Genomic DNA, 15,188 nt, shown 5'->3' with positions numbered 1-15,188 from the left:
GCAAGGAAGGATCTGGTTAATGGGAAGATGGTGTGTGATAAGCAGTTTTGGGCTAGAGTTATTTGTGTTATTAATGAAGTTGGCCTCGGGACTAGTTTTCTTTACTATTTTCACAAATATGGAGTGGCAATGTCCTAATGAACCTTTAAAATGTCAGGAAAGAAAAATGCATGAATTTTGTGGAGGACTGAGATGCTATAGGAAGACCTGAAGGAGCCTGTGGACAACAGAAATAGAAATGAGATGAAATTAAGTAGTACAAAATGCAAAGTTCTATTCTTTGTGACTAATAAGAATTTCTTCCAGAAGCTGGAAGCTCATCATTTAAAAATGTCAGAGAAGAAAGCACAGCTACATTAATCAAATGCAGAGTGATTGAAACACTGATATGAAAATGGCAAATGCAGTCCTAAGCTGTCTCAGATAAGATATTTCCGGCAAAGACATGGAGGTATTAAAGCCATTCTACAAAGTACTGGTGAGACCTAATTTGAAATACTGTATTCAGGAAGGATGAATTCAATCTTGATTGATGAGGGGGAAGAGAGCCTACTCTAGGTGCAGAAAGTAAAAGAGCATGGCTTGTTCAGGGTAGCAAAACAAAGGCTAAGAAGGGATATTATAACAGATGTTTATGAATACAGTGGGAGGGATAAATAAACTGTGAATAAATTTAAACCGGGACTTTTGTAACCATCAGAGGAATGAGATTCTGAAGTGATCTTTCAGTAAAAGTAGTGAGGGCTAGAAATATAACTTCTTTTAAAAGGTGCTAATTGTACTGAAATGCAGAATGTGATTGCCTGTCGTATCAAAGGACTTAAACTGATGACCTGGGAAGTCTTCTCCAGTCCCGTGTTTCTGCCCTGAGCAAAGATGCCGGAGAAAATAAGTACCCCCTGTCAGAGAGGTTTAGCATGAATGTCAAGGAACACATTGTAATTTTTAGTAGCAGATTCACATTCTATGTATTACTTAATTGATCACAATGCTGTTTTGGAAAACAGAACTTTAAAATAAATGTTACTTGCTAAAAAACAACACCCCCCCCCCAAAGAAGCAATCCCAAAAAGCCATCTTACAAAATAAAGAAATAAAGAGAGGGAGGGGCTATTTTAGCATGTGAATCTTTTTTACTAAATATGACAATGCAGCTTTGCAACCCACCTCATGTTTAAAACAGCTTTCAGGAAGGAGAAGGGAATGGATTGCAGTCCTGTTGCCTGTTCTGCGTGTTACTCTGGCCAATCCTTTTGAGATTTTAGTGATTCTGTTTGTCCCGTGTATGCTTATATGCATTGAGTACGGCTCTCAAGCTGAAATGAATCTGCTGAGAAACTCTACTGGATGTCTTTAGGGTGTAGAGACAGAAGATACATCTGTCAGTGGAGGGCTTTTCAGCTGTGATGATTGCTTTTTGTAAACCAAGACAATATCCCTCTGCCTGGAAAGCTTTTCTTCCTGGTTGGCAGTTGCCATTCAGAAGAAGTCAGTTTTGAATAGGAATTTACCTTGAACAGTCATTCAGGATCTCAAGGTTTTATACAGGGTCTTGACACAGCAGCTAATAGGCCTACCATAAGAGGCACTGAAGTAAATAGGAGTCTTCAGCTAACAATTAGCTTTGGATCAGGCTCACGCATTGAAATTAATAGCTATCTAATGTTTAATGTTTTATCTCCTGTTTTTAAGGTTTGTTTGCATTAACCCAGAAATGGTTAATGAATGAAATTTCATTGTCCAAATTAGTAAATTCTGCAGTCAGAGAACAACCTTTACAATAGGTAGAGCCTGAACACTACCAAACTTTTTTGTTTAAAATTGTTTTCTCCTAAAGAATGAAGCTTTACTCCATTGAGTTCATCCTTAAGTGGATAGTTTCCCTTCTTTGCACACTGTCCTGCATTGCTTCCTTGCAGTTCTCACATTACTACCCTAGGCCACAGCACATCTTATCCCCCATGCCAATATGAACTGACATTATGCCCCTCTGGCTTGTCATGGACTAGTTTAGTCTTACCTGTTTCTTTTGCTGGTGTGCCTTGAGTTTTGATTCATATGGCAAGGTGATTATTTTGTGTTTATTTCATACCTTTCACTGGTGCTATGTCTGCTTTTTTGTTTTCTGGTCTTCCTTGGGGAAGGATTACATGGTGTCTGGATGTGACAAGTCAGTTGAAATGTCAGCATAGCATCTGCTAAAGAAAATAAGTTTAGAAAGCATACCCTGACTATGGGAGTCAAACTTCATGTTTTAACTAGCTTTTGGCTACTTACAGTGTGCTGAAAAAAACTGGAAGCAGGCAGCAGACCAGCAGACCTGCTTTGCTTAAAGGTCCATCAGCTCTGTGCTGCAATGTAAACAGAGACTCATATCCAATATTTATCGGAGGCTCTCATTGAAGATGCATTGGAACATTCATTTTGAAAATCACAATATTGTTGCTCTGTTTTTGAATTTCCTAGGATGTTTAATTATATGAGTTTAATCTCATAAACCAAACCGACATTCTTCTCTGGCTTTCCCTTGCATTTTTGTTGTTGTTGTTAATGTTAACTTTGTCACTTTATTTTTCTGTACAGCTCTTGCACGCAGTAGTTGAGAGAAAGGTTGGACAGGGAGGTGAAACAGAACGAACAAAGATCCTTGATGTGACAAGACAGATTCTACAGGCCCCGGCTATTTCAGTCCTAACTGTTCCAACCAACTTAACATGGGATAAGAGAAAGGATTTCCTGACTGTTCCTCAAAGGCAAGATGGGCATCACAGTAAGTTCTATGTAACGTGAGAAGAGGTTTTTCTTCTACTGCATGAGGCTTAAAGATAAAAGTTGCTATAGCAAGATTCAGACAATTAATGCTGGCTTATATAAAAATAAAAAAAAAAACTATTTTTTTTTCTTACTTTTAGCCAAAATGTGGTATTATGGATGAAGAATGAGGTTTCACTCTATTCTCTTCCTCAGAAGGCATTCTTGGCTAGAAGTGTATACCATTCTAAAATGGTGTATGAGTATCTCCTATTACTGGAAGTTTTGCAAGATTAGCCAGAAGTGTTTTATGGGTGGAGGCCTGCAGTGTTGTGGTTGGACACATTTGTCTCTTGAGAGTGGAAAAAACTCTCTGTGATATTATCTGAAGTGTGTTTAGTATAATGTCGTCATGTCACACAAACAGATCTAGTTTCAGTGTGGGCAAGTGACAATAAGGGAAGGGGGAAGTTTGTCAAAATGAGTATACATTTAAAGAAACTTACCTCTTAGTCAATATGATACTCAAATTTCTTCAGCTGCAGTAAAGCTAGTGGCTACTGATGTTGGATAATAAATAACTTGGTCCTGTAGCAAATTGACATTTTCTAAATTTAATTGATTTTGACCTCATCAAATGTATTCATTGTGCAAATTATGGAAAATTTATCTTATTTTCCATTTTCAGCTTCAATTTTTTTCATAGGCTTAGATGTAACACTAGAAATGTCAGCAGACCTCCTGGAGGCAGGAAGTGAGACTCATTTCAATTTCAAACTACATTAATTCTGAGTGAAATCGAACTTATTCTTACATTTATTAAGGCAAGCAAGTCCTTGTGAAAAATTGCAGATTTTTAATAAGGCCATTTTCAGTGGTTCCATTCTATTCTGACAAACTCATAAATCAATTTCTGTCTTTCAGCCATTACAAATTTATCAGTTCATGTGAGTAAATGTGACAACTGAATACTGTTGAAATCCACAGAGCAATATCTCTGTTAGTGTGATAAATGCAACTTGGCCTCAAAGGTGCAGTCTTTGGTTTGTTGGGGCTTTTGGTTTTGTTTGTTTTGTTTTGCTTTATTTTAAGCAAGACTTAGGCTATATGAAACAAGAGAAACAGCCTGACCTAAAAAAAATAAAAAATAAAAAAAAATTGTGCCTCCCCCAACAGTGTAATCAATGATAAACACATTTTCATCATGACGATATCCCCAAATTTTCTTTTAGTTAACACTGAAAACAGAGAGGAAAATATTACTGTTTGAAAAATTATTCATAATTAATAAAAGAGGACAAATTATATGGACCTGTAATATTTAGATAAAAATCCAAGTTCATCATCATCTTTAATGCTCACCATATTTGTAACACATGGACTTTGCCTTTCTTGTAGAGGTGACCACATGGCAATCATTTTCTGTACACTGTAAGCCTACTGTATACACTAATAGCACTCTGTAAGTGATTTACTACAGTATATACAGCATTCAGTACTCATGGTCTTTGTGGGCTAATTAAAAATATCAAATTTTGTGGAAGGTGCCTTACTGTTTATTTTGTTGGATTGTAAGTTGCAAGTATGCTTTAAATAAATAATGTGTGCCTACAGCAGGGGAAAAGGTGGAGAAAAATGCTAATAGGGCTGCAATCAGACTAATAAGGAGAACATTCAAGGTCCATAATTTTGCATTGACAAAATTCTTTGGAAACTGAGGTTTGAGAAAGTAGAGACAGACAAGTGAGTTTATTTGAATGTTTCCAAACTTATGACAGTATCCAGATCTAAATCACTTTTCAAAGCTGCTGAATAGATATTTAGGAACATTCAATAGTACTAATTTGTGCCTATTATTTCTTACTGCCACTCATGTAGCTCAGTAATTGAAATGCTGAATAACAGTTTCCCTCCTCAATTCTAATGATGCCCTTTATAATCCTCTCTTTAATGCAGTGCCTGAACTTTAGAAAGGTTGTTCACTGCCAAATGTCAGTCCATTGCAAGCTGCAGCAATGGAAACCCTCTTGTTTTATTATCCATTTTGCTAGATAAAACTGACGTGGACCAATAAGGTTGCAAGATGTCTGGCTTTTGTTTCTTGTTTACTCGTTTAAAAAAAAAAAGAGTAAAATCTATCCAATCAAAACAGCACTTTTGGCCCAAGCTCCCGCTGATACCAGGGCAAACCAGGGTCTTGCTATTACACTTAGGGTGAGAAGAATCCAATTAGGTATCTTCTACTTCAGTAGAAATGTAAAAAGCAAAACAGATCCCTCAAAACTTTTTCAAATCAAGTATCTTTTGGTCGACTCAAAAACAATATCATACAGAGTCTATTCTTTTAGCAAAGATGCAAAAAAAAAAAAGTTTATAGCTGTAAGATGATGCAGAGTTTAATTCATCATTGCAGCATTTATCCAGATCAACAATTAACCACTATTCTCAGTTTGAGAAAATGAATTCTCTGCCTTGGAGGGGAAGCACGACAAACTTTGCAGTGATTTATCCCTGGTAAGAAATCTCATTCTCAAAACCCTGTTCTCCACTGGAATTTGCATTGCTATGGCTGCACTGATGCAATAAGTGCCTTGAAGTAGGCAAAAGCTGTAATATTAAAATCATCGGAATAGGTCATTCTCTCTTCCAGTAAAACTTGTTTTGGGATTGCAGGACCACAGGTCCGTGGAAGGCTCTTCTGTCCATTCTGTGCTATCCACATGAAGGCTGTTTTCAAACCAGTTGTGTGTGTAACCTTGGACTTTGTTGTAATTCACACAAGCTACTAGACTCTCCTGAGCATAGCTACTGCAGGCATCATTAAAGGCTGATTCCTATCATAGAAAAAACTGTGCTCCAACTTTCTTGCATCAGTTCTGACAGTATGAAGAAAATATATTTCTTCCCTCAGAAGTCCTATCTCCAGCTAAAACAACCACTCAGCCAGTCTTTTACCTCTCCCTTCATGTGGAGGCCCTCCCTGTAAGACCATAGAAGAAGGTGTGGGTTTTTTCCTCTTTACTGGTGGAAGGATGGGAGGTGGACCCTTGTCTTGGAGAATGCCATGGGACAGCCTCTTCGCCTGTGAACATGAGAGCAGACTATCTGAAGGAATACAGAAGAAAATGGAAATCTCCTGGACAAGAACTGTGCAGTATTCAGTGGCTAGAATACGAGCAAAAAGATCATGAACCGTAAAAATGCCTTCTCAGTTGCTTCTGTAGTTCAGCCATAGTGCCTGGATAATTTAATCGGTGTCTATAGGCTTAGTTATGCCCTTGACACACAGCTAAGTGAGAATATCCTAGTGTTGTGGGTATTCTTGACTGAGCAGCCAGGCCTCAAATCACATCCTCGGTCTATCTTGGAGCACTCAGTCTGCAGAGTGCATGGAGAACTTGGATATCTTTAACAAGCTGTTCTAAAGATACCCCAAATGCCAAAACATTTGGCGTGTGCAACAAGATATGTCCACCACAGTTTGAGAAACTTCAGCATGAAGTACTTGTTCTCTTGGTTGCTTCTCCTCAAGTTCTTCTGGGCAGCCGCGTAAACAGACAGCCGTGAGTGCTACCTCACTCCCCCAGCTCCGTTCTGTGTGAATGCTGGGGGAGGGGGTTAAGTGGCTATAGCAAAGTTTTACCATGATCTCTGGCTGTCCTACAGATTAAAGTCTCTTTCCCAGGTTTTGTATGAGCTGTCAGCCCAGTGGCAAGCTGTGAACTGTATCCTTCGCAACTGAGGACCAAATAAGCTTCTCTAAGGTTTCTGTATGAGCCTCATTGGACAGGGATATGAAGTGGACAGGAGGCTTGCTGTGAACACTGAGATATAAGGGAGTTTTGCACTTACTTTGATCAACATATACCTTAGTTGCAGGTATACCAGGAGTCTTTGTCTGAATCTTTGCCTTAGCTGCCCCTTGTTCCAGACCCCGATGTTGGTATGTAAACTTCCTGATCTGTGCCCAAGCAATGGACCAGACACCTGCATTGCCTCTTTAAACAGCAATATACTTACCACTAGACAGCTGTTTCCAGACCTTGGTTTGCGTTGACTGTCTTTTTTGATCCTAGCCTTATCCAAGTCACTGATCTTATACGTCATTGTTTGTGACAGAATGATATTCTGTGAAAAAGATGGAACAGCAAGCTTGAAGGAAATATTGGCTAACGGTACAAAGGCAAACTCATAAGCCTTGAAAACTGTCTCTTTAATGGCCAGCATCCTCTCATAAAGTTTCATTGAAATATTGAAAATTCAGGTCCAAATCTCCATTGTATCTTGTGCCATATAATTAAAAAAACAATGAAAAAGGTTCCAATGTGAGCAGAAAATGTTGGTAGTGTTTTCTGTATACTTTTCACTCACTTTCCTTAGGTTTAGATACCTATATAAGATGTAAGGAAGCAGGGAATGAGTTCTCTAGTATTTTAAATATGTTCATATGTCGTATGTTCTTCAGGTATCATTGATAGTATTAGTTACTTGATCAGGCAATTTAGTAAAATGCTCAAGGAGCAAACAGATGCCAGTGTGTATTACCTATCCATAGTATTAACAATTCCATATAATAAAAGTTAAGGCAAATAATTCTTTCAGAAAAAAAAGTCTCTTATGAAAACAAATGTCTTGGTTCACCTGGAGACCATTATCCTTTGTTATGCTCTGCAGATATTACTGACTTAATAGATGACAACTGGGAAACTTTAAGAGCTTTTTGCTAGTTACAGTGGTTCAGCTGGCATCACTAATGATTTAACAAGGTGTTGTTTCTTTAATTTTAAGCCATTAGCTGTTAGACTGTTATTAGATTGTGTGCACCGTATAGCTTTGGTGCCTGGTACCTTATTTTGAAAAGGTTTCCGTATGGAGATGAAGTTAAATAGGTAAAAATGCCTGTTTGCTGGTATGTTTTCCCCATTTAAAATAAAATAAAATTTAAAATAAATGTTTTATTCTCTTTCTGGAACTTCATAAACATTTCAAGTCCTATGTTGCTTCTGTTACTCAAGACATTTGTATCTGTTTGCCTGATAAACTCCTAAGTGTGAATACTTTTATGCTGTTGCCTCTATTTTCTAAGAGTTTTGAGCCATAATGAAAGTAAGGACAAAATCTTTAAAGAGACAGGCTTTGCAAGGCTAAGTAGTGCAACTCTCAATTTTTAAGCACCTGACTTCAGAGTCCTGAGTTCAGCTCTGGATACCAGAGGAGAAACAAGGCTTCCCGGATGGGATGCATAATGACTCGTATGCTCAGCAGGGCACTACCTGAAATGCCATTAAGAAATACTATGAATATGTCAAAAATTCTTTCACTCTCTGGGATTCAGATGCCTAACTCTGAGCTGTATAGAAATGTCTCTTCCTGTCTCCAGAGGAAAGTACTTATATCCTTTTTCTTTAAAAATAAGCAAATAATGGAGCAAAAGTAATTTCCTACTTTCAAAACATCAGTGCATGATATCCATTGTGCACTGTAGCACTATTTGTGATGGGAGAGACCAAACTTGAAGTCTTTCATCCAAGGAAGCGGTTCAGATACATCTTCTAGGAGGCTGTGTATCAGGCCAGACTCTCCAATCCTCCTGTTTAGGTTGGAGTCTTATACACGGATAATAGGAATATGACGCATCCATCACCATTACTTCTTTTAATGGCATTTTTTTTTTCTTTAAAGAGACTTATAGTTTAAATATATTTTGATACAAAATTTAAAGCAGTCTCTGAGCAACTTTAACTTACAGTGTTTGCGATCTGGAGACTTAGTTCTATTCACATCACTTTGGTCTTTGAAATGGATGTAATCCCAAGAATTAGTGAACATTGAAAAGGGACATTTTGTATTGGTAAACTGAATTTCTTTTAGATAAAATAAATTTAGATAAGGCAATCTGACACCTGCTCATACCAGAAATTCACAGATAAACTGACTTGTGTCTGCACAAAACGATGCCACAGACCACAAAATGAGGCTCAGTATGATGGAAATAGTTCTTTCAGTTGTCAGCTTCAATACTTAACTAAGAAGCTAAACACATTGTGTTTTATTCCATTATGATACACAAAGCAATGAGAGGTTACTTCAAAAAATGACTACTTCTTTTTTGCATTACATTTAAATTCAGTTTTGGTGTATTTTAAACAGAGAACTTGTAGTCTTATGACCTCAGGTGCCTCAAGGAATAAAAAGCTAAGTACCCATAGAGGAAATTGATTTCTGTTCAGACTTCTGAAAATTGTTTAACAACAGTGTATCCTTGTTAATGTGAGTTTAATTTAACTGAAAAGGAGAAAGTGTGGATCCAGAAATATGTTTAGATACCTAAATCCAAACCTTGCCCTGAAGAACCCTAAACCTTGCTCAGCTAGACTTAGGACTTCTCACTCTCCACTGAGGAACTGGCTACTAGACTGCAGAGCCAGGAACTCATTAACCACATGAATTTTCCATTCCTTTCTGCTCAGTTACCCAGTTTCCGCAAGATGAGTAAGGAATACTCTTCTCTAAAGTTAATAGTCTTTCAGATACCCCACTTAACTGGGAAATGTGGGTTTAATTCCTTGATGCCTAAGGAGGGAGTCAAAGCTGGTCTTTCACTGCCTGTCTTTCTCATTGCATTATACAAAAGATGGGTAGTATCAGTAAATGTGTCATCTTTGCTCAGTTCTTTGAAATAAGAGGAATTTGAAATTCTAAGTTCTGATTTTTAGCATTATGTTTTGGACTTAGGATCCAGCATGGTTACAGATGACTAAACCTGAGATAAGTGGAATTTCAAGGGTCTTTTAGATGAAGTTTTGGAGTACTGTTCTGAAATATTGAACTCTGGTATTTGGATTCCATTCTGGGGAGCAAGTGATTAAAGATTTGTCATAGCTGTGCCTAATTTATGGAGACTTAAATCCTTTTTTTCAATTTAGCAGTAAATTCTCCCATAATTTCAGTAAGGGTTGACAAAACCGCAGCTTTGCATATTTCACTTATCCAGCAGATTTTTCAAAATTATTCCATAGGAGAAACAAGTCCAAAGAGAAAATAGATGTGAAGGAGTCCGGTAGTTACTCTAATATTCTTTTTTAGGACTAAGAAAGAAGCACAAACTTGCAAATTACTTTTCAGGTTAACTTCAAGCTAAATTGTTATTTAAAAAATAGCTCAATTGAATGTCACAAAAGGACCTAACCAGTAGAGAGGAACTACTATTTTTCTGAATGAAGACTTAACTCAGTCTCTTCTTTGTCATGAACCCCGTGGGTATTGCTTTTAAAGCACTTAGTTGCAAGTTTCTAACACACACCAATTTACTTGGCCTGAAGATCTGGCCCATAGTCACAATACAGTTTTGCAAAATGAGTTACATGAACTCTGACTTCAAATGAGAGGAAAAAACATTGAAGCTGTGCAAGAACTGGATTAAAAGCCAGGAAAAAAAGTTAGTGTTATTTCTCCAAGAGGAATATTTTAATAGAATTTGTACCTTTTATCCTTTTTAATGGACTGCCCTGTGTCTGATAAAATTAAACACAGGAATTATATACAACTGTAGCAGGGATTCCCTTGTTTGGGGTAGTCTTAAACTCCCTCGCAAATCATTATCGTTTTAAAATGATTCTGATTGGGTTCAGATGGCTGGAAAAGGCTGCAAGTGGAATAAATCTAGATGTCTTCTCTGTGTTCCTAATCCAGCATTGCCCTCATTACAGAAACACCCTGCATAGGTTGTGTTGGCAGACTTTGCTTTAAAATACAAGTCCAGGCTTCATGTGAAGGAGGCTAAATTGCTGCCTTCTGGTTACGCTGAAGTTCCCCGGTGCTTGTAATGCAGGATGAGGAGGCAGTCAGAGAACAACGTCCAAACACATAAACTGCACCTGTAATACACGTGAGGTACCTGGGCTGCAGATGTCATTACCCATTGTCCTTGGTTCTTTTTGACAAGCAACCAAAATATGCGGAGGCTTGTACAGTCGCTATTAATAGTTGATAATTGAAAGTGTTTCGGTGGTATGTTTAGAAAGCTCTATGTTCTTATAAGAGGAGTCTTATAATTGTCAGAGATGCTAACAAAACTTGTGTTTTACATGCTGGTTCAAAATTGCTGTAAACTTTACAAATGCCTGTTTGTTGTGAATGATAGCTGTTTATTCTGTACAAATATTACCCACACCTCCAGTAGTTTTACAACTCTTTATAGGCTCTGAGAGGAACACCATAAAAAAAGACGACTTTTAGGGCAAGTCCAAGCAAGGGCCATGGTGAAGAAGTTTCATGCTTAGAGTGTCTTTCCTTTCAGGTTAGAGAATATATAGGCTGTGCCATTGTGCACAAAATAATTTGATACACTTTCATTCAGAAAGGGGGCAACATAGATTCACTAGCCTGAAAACTGAGTGTCCACCTGAGAAAAAGGTATAACCAGCAGATGAGAGGAGAAGAATGGGAATGTTTTGGTTACTGTTTTGAAAGGAAGGTGTCATTGGCTACTGAATTTTGTGAAGTCTGATCCCATAGTTTGGGTTAAAAATGAGCTGCACTGGAGAGTCTGGCAAGAGTAATGTCCAATTTCTGGCTGCAAATCGGCCTTAGGTGTAGTGCAGGCACTGTATTGCTCTGCACTGTCTAAACTGATGTGCTTCTGTGTATGTCCAGGGAGAGAAACCTTACAGAGCAGGGAGCTCCATGGTCTCATGCTGAACTGTTACTAGACTAAGGCAGCAGCTGAGCAGGGCTTTTTTTGCTTACTTTGGTAGTTTAAATGCTACCATTTTAGGCCCTTAAGTCCTTTTTTGCGTTTGGCTCTTCACATCATGAGAGGGGATAAATAGGAAGGGACATCATATATACATACAAACATAATAATGCATGAGCAAAGAACAAATTAACTGATTTTTTTATGTTCTCAGAACCCAAGGATTTTAGAGGCATTGAATGCACTTGAAAGTCAAAATGATATAGAGAAATAACTGTTGTACCCATCACATAATTTGTATTTCAAACTTATTGCTCACTGGCTATCACAAAGGAAAGATTTTTTTCAGTTTGGACAGTTATATAGATTCCTGTAACATCTAAAATTATATTGGATAATATATTTTTGTTTTCAAAATGGAGATACAACATTTTCAGGTATCACCACAATCCTGGATACTAAGTTAATGTTATGTTATGAATAGTTCCTGGCACCTAAAGCACCTAATAAATAGACAAGTGGAAGAGGATGAACTACTGAGCTTTTGCAGGTTGAAAATATTTCATCTTCTGTTAAACTAGTTGCACAAAATTGTGGGGGTTGGGTGAAAAGTAGCGAAGGGGTTAAAAGAAATAATCTCAACCAAAGAAATCATTGTCTTAGGAAATGTTAGGGTAAATGCTAGAGCAAATTCTTATCTGTGTGCTGACTTTATTTGCAATGTTTTCATTTTGCCTTTTACCAAGATTAATGTAAATACTCTCACTTTTTTATCGATATTGATGCGGTGGTAATTGTTCTTTTTTTTCTTTTTTTTTTCTTGCAAAACTAGATTAGTAGGGGGCGAAAACATATTGCATGTTCCAGTCAAGAAATACTGGCAGTACTTTTGCAACAAAAATAGTTATTTACTTATTGATGTTAAAAAAAATGATCAGCAGTAAATAATAATAAAGAAAAATTTCAGCCTCCAGCTGGGTGATTGGCTGATGTCAGTTTTATTTGGCACAAGTGAGGAGTGAGGCAAATGGAATTGAACACTGTGAATGGATAATGGTGTCTCACAGCAAGTTAAATGTCGAGGCACTGTAAATGAAGTTATAGAAAATAAATGCTGAGGTGAGGCCAAGGCATTTATTTTCAAAGCAGGAGGCCATTTTCCAGTCACAAAGTTTAATTCCACTGTCACTGTTGCTATTATATGAGGGATTAATATTATAAAATCAATAAATAAATGAAAATGGCTTGGTGGATCAATGGAAAAGCTACCTGCACCAAAATCCTGCGTCTTGATTGTCTCAGGCTACAGGCATTTTCCACTTCCCATGTGTGCTGAAGCTAGTTTACTTAGAAGTAGAAGATAAGAGAAAACAAAAATTCAGAGGTGAGATCTAAGTTAGTATAAGTTGACTTTTTGGTAAATGTCCTTATATTCAGTCTGAAAATTATGCATAGGAGGAGAAAACAAAAGGTAATGAACTTTACATTAGTGATAAGCCTAAGAGTCAAATCTGTGTAACTAAGAACAAATGTGCACCTAAAAAAAAAGCATTATAGAAGGAACCCAGATTGGTGTAACATAAATGTTGAGAGTCAGAAGATGCCAATACAAATTCATCTTCAAATATGTTGTTTTAAGACAGGAAGTGAATTAGTTTTAACTGGATTAAAATCTCTGTTTGTCAGATAAAGGTGTTTTGAATTAAGAATGGGTTTGTTTGTGGACGCTGGAATTTTGGATGCCTGTGTTAATGAAATGAAGTCGTCAGGAGGTGTTTCAGTCTCTAGGGTGAGTGAAGAAAACATCTTTTCCTTCCTCTTCTTTCTTCTAGTGTTTACCCTGCCACTATTTTCCCATCTTAAATTTACCACTGGGTAGACTTAACTGGTGACAGCTTCAAAGTGCAAGAAAGCAGCAACTGAACTGGGGCATGGTATGGGATGTCTTGTGGAGCCAGGGTTTTGTCTCTCATGACGTGATGGTGACTATCCGTAGCTTTCCTCATATTTTTTGAATCAATGCAGCTGTCTTTGTTCAAGCAGTTGTGTTTCTCACTTCTTAGAGGGCTGTTGACGTCAAAGGACCTCTGCTGTTAACACTGTCTGAAAATCCAGCTCTTGTGCAAGGATGCAAAACCAGCCTGATGCCACTCAGATTTGGTATAAGCCTCAGGAAGGTCTCTGCAGTGAAGTGTGATGGCTTGGAGCATGTGGACAAACACCCTAGCTGGAATCTAACTGAGGTGAGCAGTTCTATTAATGATGATATGAGCCATAGATTTCAGCACAGGATGTACTAGAATACATATTGGCTTTGCTAGCCCATCCTAGGGCTCCGTCACTCTATTTGTAGGCAGATTAAAGCTGCTGATACACACCTTTTATTTGACTGTCCAGGCGGGTCTAAAGGGTTTTAGGCCATAACACTTTTGAAAAACTTGCTAGATGTCTTTTTGCATTTTGTATGACTGGCTCCTAGACATTGTGGAAATTGTTACCTCCTTTCTATTATTCTCCGCTGTTCAGTTTACAGAGGAGAAATTTAAGTGACTCCAGTAATTGTGACATGGTTTCAAAGGGACCTGTAAAGGTTATAGCATGGTCAGGAATAATAGCAAGTAACAGTGACTCAGGAAGTTTGTGTCCTGTTTTCATCTGTGCTGCTACATACCTTGTCGTTTAACCTTTCTGTGCTTCAGTTTCAATATACAGTTTCTAATAAGCGCATTGGGATTTTCAGATGAAAGGCTTTATGCAAACAGAAGTATTGCTCTACTGTTGAACGCTAATGTAAGTTGTTAATAGAATGGCAGTGTATATTTTTAGGACTAGCAACCTGCTCTTGCTTGTGTTCTGAAAATAACAGACCAGTATTTATTTATTTGATTAATCTATTTGGGGCAATACCAATTTTAGTTCTGATTTTATAAAAATATTTTGCAGCCACATGCTTATTCATGTACACCAGAATTTTGTTTTGACAGAGATAAGCAAGGAATATCAAAAACCTCTAGGAAAACATATCTTTTAGCTTAGAGAAGAAAATATGCTTTTGCTGACTTTCTTGACATTTTGAACCCCACTTGGGAGATGTTTCATTTCTGTGTGTTGACCAGGAAGCAGTTAGCCGAAAGACAAACTGCTGTATGCGAGTAAGGGAAAACACAGAGAATATGAAGAACACGCAAAAAAAATAGGGAAAAGGTTGAAGTGATATTTTGACCAGTCAGTTGTCCCTAGGAAATACCAAAGCAACAGCATATTTAAAATGTCACCAATTGAATCTTTTTTGACAAAGACATAAATCAAAAAAAAAAAAAATTTTCCCAGTGGAAAGGGTTGATTTCATCAGAAAAGAAGTGGTACAGTATTATTAGGAGGATCTGGAGGTTTTGGTCATTACACCAAAGATTCAGACCCACACTCTTTAATTTTCTTTGTGTTTTTTGGAAGCTTTTACACATCTCTTTTTGGACTAAAACCTGAAACCATCTCAAATCTTGTGATTTGTTTTCTTAACCCCCACTGTGTATTGCTTGGGCACAGTTCTCCTGAAGAATTTATTCTTTGTGGTTCACTAATGGTTTTGGCACTACTTCCCATTTGTAAACTTAAGCTTGGTATAACTTTCTTCCATCTGAAAAGGATTTGGCTAGTGTTTTTGCTATGTTGGCCAAAAAGCAACTGTTGAATTGCAGGCAAACTCATCGTTGATTTTACATGCTGAGAGCAACAAAACCAG

The sequence above is a fragment of the Apteryx mantelli genome, chromosome Z, assembly GCF_036417845.1.
Source record: "Apteryx mantelli isolate bAptMan1 chromosome Z, bAptMan1.hap1, whole genome shotgun sequence".
Lineage (NCBI taxonomy): Eukaryota > Metazoa > Chordata > Aves > Apterygiformes > Apterygidae > Apteryx > Apteryx mantelli.
The sequence above is the reverse complement of the archived record's forward strand: the minus strand, read 5'-3'. Positions refer to the sequence as shown.